The sequence below is a fragment of the Lactuca virosa genome, chromosome 3 (assembly GCF_052849685.1).
Source record: "Lactuca virosa cultivar CGN04683 chromosome 3, Lactuca_virosa_CGN04683_v6, whole genome shotgun sequence".
In the NCBI taxonomy this organism is placed as follows: domain Eukaryota; kingdom Viridiplantae; phylum Streptophyta; class Magnoliopsida; order Asterales; family Asteraceae; genus Lactuca; species Lactuca virosa.
In genome coordinates this window covers 343,849,903-343,856,669 of record NC_136428.1, presented here as the reverse complement: position 1 = coordinate 343,856,669, position 6,767 = coordinate 343,849,903, and the positions used below count along the sequence as shown (strand labels likewise).

At 37.9% G+C, this 6,767-nt stretch overlaps 2 long non-coding RNA genes across 2 annotated transcripts; one reads left to right on the top strand and one right to left on the bottom strand.

Annotated features, from left to right (window-relative positions):
• Nucleotides 1-3,298: 3,298 nt before the first annotated feature.
• On the bottom strand, nucleotides 3,299-4,756 carry LOC145167510 (uncharacterized). The gene is made up of 3 exons (XR_013741205.1): nucleotides 4,135-4,756; nucleotides 3,718-4,016; nucleotides 3,299-3,603 (listed from the first exon to the last, which is right to left on the bottom strand). It is a non-coding gene; the product is annotated as an uncharacterized LOC145167510 (long non-coding RNA).
• On the top strand, nucleotides 4,696-6,564 carry LOC145167511 (uncharacterized). The gene is made up of 2 exons (XR_013741206.1): nucleotides 4,696-4,805; nucleotides 5,157-6,564. It is a non-coding gene; the product is annotated as an uncharacterized LOC145167511 (long non-coding RNA).
• Nucleotides 6,565-6,767: the final 203 nt, after the last annotated feature.

Below are 6,767 nucleotides of genomic sequence, written 5' to 3'. Positions count from 1 at the left end.
ACTGGCTTGATAATTCTTGCATTTCAGCGGGAGCCAGTATGTATGGTGATTTGGCAATTGGCATTGCCCATGGTACAAGGTCAATTCAAAATTCGATTTGTCTCTCAGATGGTATCCCTGGGAGATCTTCAGGGAACACATCGGGAAAATCTCATACCTCTGGGATATTGTTGATGTTCGTCTCTTCCTTTATCTTATCCACTACATGAGCGAGAAATGCTTGGTTCTTTTTGTGAAAGCACTTCTGTGATTTGATGCACGAGATGAGACGGAGATTGACACCCGGCTTGTCGCCGTAGATGGTTAAGGTTTCTTGATTAGGGAGGTGAAGGCGAATGACCTTCTCGTGGCAGATAATGTCGGCATGGTGGGGGCTTAACCAATCCATGCCTATAATCACATCAAAGCTCCTAATATCTACCGACATCAAATTGATTTGGAATGAATGATTATTTAATGTGAGTGTACACCCTATGTATATGTCTTTTGTTGTTTCGGTTTTCCCATTAGCCATCTCCACTATGAAGGCTTCACTTAGCTTCTGGGGTTGTTGGTTTAATATGTGTTTAAATTTATTACTCACAAAGCTTCGTTCAGCACCACTATCGAACAAAATGCATGAAAAGATGTTGTTGAGTGGGAACGTACCAGTGACAACGGTTGGATCCTGAACCGCTTCACCCTGCCCTATTGCGAGGACTCTGCCCGATCCTCCAGCGCCTTGAGCATTGGCTTTGGGGCAGTTTCGTCTATAATGGCATGTTCCTCCACACCCATAACAAGTGTGACTCGCTCCTGCGTTGTTGTTGTTGTTGTGACGCTGGTTTGGTTGAGGTGGATATCTACATTACCGAGCGGTATGACCCTTACGGTTGCAGTTTGTACACTGCATATCTCTGCATTCTCCATGGTGGTGATAATTGCATATGTTTCACTTTGGTAGGTTTCTTGTGTAAGGTTTGGTGGTTGTTTGCATAGATGAGACTGGAGCAGGTGGTGTTGGCGCAACCTGAGCAGTAGCAGCGTGGACTGCTACAGTTTGTTGCTTCTTTGATGATCCTTGGTTTTTTCTTCCTTTTCTTTTGTTATTCCATTCCTTTTTGTTGTTTCCCTCTTTATTGACTTCAGTTTCTCCAGTTTTGGCACCCTTCTTGTTTCCATGGTCGTATAACTTCTTGGCTAGTCTCTTAGCACTATCATACACCTCAGGGTTTGCTGCTATTACATTCCCTTGAATTCGGGAGGTCAATCCCTAAACGAATCTTTCAAGCTTTTTCCCTTCGGATGTGATCATACCCGGACATAGGAGTGACAATTCACTAAACCTTGAGATGTAAGCATCAATATCCGAGTTCTGTACTGTGAGATTCCACAGTTCCTGCTCCATTTTCTGGATCTCCCCTCTTGGACAGTACTCAGCCATTAACATCTCCTTAAGCTCCTCCTATGGCATAGCATTTTCCACAGGGAGTGTCATGGCCTCCACATGACCATTTTACCAGGAAAACGCTTGATCGACAAATGTGCAAGCTGCAAATTTCACTTTGCATTCCTCATGACATCCGCAGATTTCGAAAAACCGATTCAACTTTTTCTATCCACCGCTTAACAGCTATCACACCTCCAGTTCCATTAAACGTCCGAGGTTTGGCATTAGTGAAGTTTTTGTAAGTACAGACCTTTGCAGGTCCTTGGTTCATCCCGTGGTTCGAGCTTCCAGTTCCTTGCCCGTTACCACCACTGCTATTTCCGTTGTGAATGTGTGACAGTGTTGCTGTGACTGCATCTGAAACTGCTACTTGAAATGCAGTAGAGTTCACCTCTGGTGGAGGCGGTGGTGGTGGTGCATCTGCGTTTTTGTTCCTACGCAGATTCCTTCGAGATATCTTCTGTCACAAGCACAGAAAGACAATAAGCGCATAGCATATTTTGGGCTCGAGATCCTTTATAATGGTTTCGGTGATTCGGTCGTGCATATAAGTGATTTCATATAATATCATGAAATAAAGATAATAGATCACATAGCAGATAACAACATCACGATAAAACACATAATTGTTTTACTAGTAATAACTATTTTTAGTACATGAAAATTTGCCTTAAGAGGCATACAATACATAAAGATAGTACACAATCCGACAACATAACGACTCCATGAGTAGTGTAATCACTTAATCATGAAGTCGGTAGTACATAAAGTAGTACACAAAAGGAAATCATAACAGTAGTGGTATTGGATGAAGCCGATCCTAGTCGTGGTGAGAAAATCAAATGCCGAAATGTTGCACCACAAGTTTAGCCAGCTCACTCATTTCCCGAGTAATCTCGTCCCTCTCATGCTCTGCCTGCACTTCTCGAGCCTCCGCTGCGAAAAGATGTTGTATGAGGGAGGTAATCTCCTCCTCCAAGGAGCGTGTGACATCCCGAAATTTAGGTCAAAGACTGTGAACGGTCAAGTTCACTGTAAGTCTCTTGACAAATTGACTCATTAAGTTTTAGTGCATCTAATATATAATAAATGAGTTATTTCAACTATTATAAGATAACAAACGGTATCTTACTTCCAAATTTTTAATTTGGCAAATAAATCAAACAGCTCAAACGACAACATTAGGAGTGCGACTGAAAAACTGAAATTTCATATTAAGCCGTTGTGAGAAAAACAAACACTCTAGTCTCGTAGAACTCGTTCCCCTGTTTCCGAAAAGATAAAAAACGTCCAAAATGGAGTTCGTATGCGAAAGATACGACCGTTTTAAGAATCGAAAACCAGTAAAATACTGATTTTCTTAAAAACTATCAAAAACCGTTTCTAACCATTAAAGGACTTGCGTACCTCGAATAGAAATTCTGAAAGCATTTTTGGATTCAGGCTATTGCCTAATATTTAATTTCATATTTGAAATATCTTTGATAAAAATATCTATAAAAGTTGAAAAATCAGACATTTTTAGATTTATTAACCGCGAAACATTAAAACATTGATTTCGACATGATTTATATGATTGGTGATGTGTTTCGGAAAAATATAAAAATCCAAACCAGTTAAAACGAATTTTAATAATGAAAATACTCTTATAATTTTTAATTTAAGAAACCAATGTTTAACAAATTAATGATTCTACATTTTCCAACGTATTAGCTTAATTTTATACATAGTTATTACATAAATTATGTAACAAACTCATAATAAAATAAAGATAGACTATATTTATCAAGACATGATTTGTAAAAGTTAAGTATACATACATGTGTATACTAATAAGATTGTCTAATCAAATATATATCCATTTATGGATAAAAGAAAACAAGTTAAATATATTATATTTCTCCACATTCCAATTTAACCAATGCATACATAAAATACATAGAAAAATTATTTAATTACAGATTATATGCATATTTCATAAAGAACCAAATACATAATACAATAATAATAATAATAAAACAATTACAATACTGATTTTACAAATTTGATTATACAATTATTGTACAACAAAATTTGATCACTCGTGTGCAAGTGCAAGTGCTTTTCACCTTCTTTCCTAAACACTCAAATTACACTTCACCTTTCTCCCATTCCGTCCCACGTTTTCCTTTCACCTGCAATACAGCTCACACACAGTTCACAGGCAGGTAAGGAAAGCACCTGTATGGTATTGCTTCTACTCATCAAATACTAATTGACAAACAATCAAACAAAAATAAAACCCTTACAGAGAAAAATTGATCGATCCTTTTGTATCTGGTTGCACCTTCATTCCCAACCTAGAACACCTCCAAATGGAAGTGTTGATCATAAGTATTTCAGCTAACCATCAAGGGCAGCAACGCCCTCTGTTTCTTTTCTTCTTTCCGGTCGATTTCACAATCCCGATTGTACTCCTCCTTCTCTGTCAAATGAAACAACAAAACAATTGTTTCTCCCTTCTTCAATTTCTTTGAATCACCCAACCCAAACAACCTAACGATTTCTGTCAACAACCAAACCCAAACATTTTTCCCTACATCGATTCCTATCAAAATAATCATCCCATTCATCAATTTTCTATAAAAATAATCAAGAACAAACATCTCAAATACCCCCATCGATTTCAATCCACAACAGAAAAGAGAAAAAGAACTTTCTTTTACCTGTTAGCCACCGTCGACTGTTGCTGTTGTGGGTTGTTTCCGGTCTACTTCAGCCAGAGAAGAGGAAGGAAGCGGTGATGCTACCGCCGATCGCTGCTACCTGGTCTCCACTGGGTTTTTCTGCCCCGGTGGCTGCCCTCCTTACGATCTGATAAGAAATACCACAAACATCCACACTAATGGTCGTTTTCCCTTATTGTTTCTCCCATCTCGATCAGTCAAGGATCCAGGATCTGATTTCCCCTCAAAACATGACTACTGGTGACGAAGGAAAGGGAAGAAGAGCGCATCGGAGATGCTGATTGTCACCACCCACGTCGATGGCTGCAACTCCTTCCTCCCTCGTTCTTTCTGACAATCAACAACAGCCAAACACCTATAGAACCATCGACCACCGCACCTGCCATCGCTTTTTTCTTCCTTCCCCAACCAAGCCAAGCAATGGTGGTGCCATACGTGGGATCGGAGATTGCTACTAAGTTCGGTTATACTTATCCTTTCTCGAATCAGACGATGGATCAAAGACCCCACCCGATTGTCGCCTTCGATTTCCCTCGTGTTCCCCTCTCGTTCGGCCGCATTCGTTCTATTGCCCGGCTGCCTCTGTTTTCCTTCGTGGCTTCAATTGGGATGGATCATATCCCTTACCCGATCAGACAAATAAACCAGGGGTAAGAGCCTGATCCTTTTTGTAAATGGATCCACTTATGTGGATCGGACTTGGAGCCCCGATAAAACAAATGGTATCTGATTTTGACCAAGTCAAGGGTCAAACCAAGAACCAAACTTTCTTTAAAATAAACAAAATTGGTCTCTCCCTCAGAAAAACCTAATATATCAAGTCCTAAAACCCTAAAACAGTTTCAAATACACATGTTTAACCCCTGTCTTGAGATTAATTCTCAATATCAGTCCCCGAAGTATGATTTTGGAAAATGAAACCCTAGAGTCTATTTATTTTCACAAAGACCACTATATACTTACTTAATAAATAATACAAAAACTACCATTTGGTTTATTAGGAAATATAAATATACATGGTGGTTCATTTTAAGAACGAGGAACGCCACGTAACAAATCTCAGTACAATATTCACACCTCGAGCCTCATTCACGCTACGAATGTGAGTGCTTACGGCCCCTTTTCAATATTTTAATTATTTCAGGGGGAATACATGTGCCTATATATTTTGTTTATACAAATATATTATCTTTTATGCGAAAATACAATAAACATAGTTTATAAAAAATATTATTATTTAACAATTTAACATATTGTTAAAAATAAACCAGTGAAAACTTTTCGTATACGTGTTATGATTATTTTATCGTGAAATATTCAGTTCACACAACAAATAGTACATTATACAAAGTTTTATGATTTTTATGTGACATTTCATATTATAACAAATACGTTATGAAACTCTGTAGTATTTCAAGGATTCAAAGCTATTATTAAACATGTTTATTTTTATGTTTAAGTACACCATGTTGATACATGTACATATGTTCGTTAATCTGAAACATTCATTGTTATAAAAGCGAGTACAATTACATTTTTACGTATATGTCAAACATACTCGGCTTTTATAAACCTTATACGACGATATTCATTATGCCTAGTGACTTACCCACAAGTAAGTTAGGGTTGAGAGTTATTCACAAACTTTTTAGTTAAGGGGTTTTAGTGAGACAGTTTTCATTAGTTGAGTTTAAATACTTAGCATACCCACACTCTATAACCGTTAATCTTCAGAGCGAGATACATATGTATAGATCTATACGGGGTTGACATCCCCACCTGCGGTTGCTAGCTACAACCCACGACTGATTAATCAAAGCGGGTGATAAGTGTCTATCATTACTACAACGTCCAATGAAGCGTTGTAGGGGGTATTATCAGTCAGGTAGCTCGGTTATAGGACTCACTAAAAACATTTAACTAGAATATCTCTCTCTCTCTCACTGCAATTATGAGCTTGGTTGCTTTCAAAACTATTTTAAGTATATAATTACTTATGGTACAGTTTAGTATGGTTTTCAAGTATATATTCAAATATTCTTTACAAATATAGTTTTTATGTATGGATTTACGTATACAAAGATACATTTTGGCTTTTAAAGACTCATTGCAAACATTGTTTTTAACTATCGTTATACGTACAAAGATAATAATTTTTAGACTTATTAAAAGTATTACTGCGTTAGCAGAAAACCTGTGACACTCACCAACCTTTGTGTTGACTTTCAAAACTACATGTATTCTCAGAAAATCGTTAAACAGACTTTCAAGACAGATTGGATTACAGGTGACCTAGCTTACTTATTGTTGTATTATATGCCTACATGTTAAGGCAATTGATGTATTATTCTTATTTGTAGAAACATTGTATTCAAATATCAAGATGGAACATGAATGTTATTTTGTTTATTGTTGTACTTGTGCTATATATTCAATTTGCCTGTGATCCAAGGAAATAGTCATACAGCCCGGCGTTCCGCCGCCTCGGTTGGGGGTGTGACAGAGCGTGTCCGATCAGTGGAATCCTCTGATGTTGCGGGATGGTCCTGTATCATCTCTGAAGAGTGAGGCTCACTAGGGACTTCCTCCATGTCCCCTACTTCTTCCGTCTC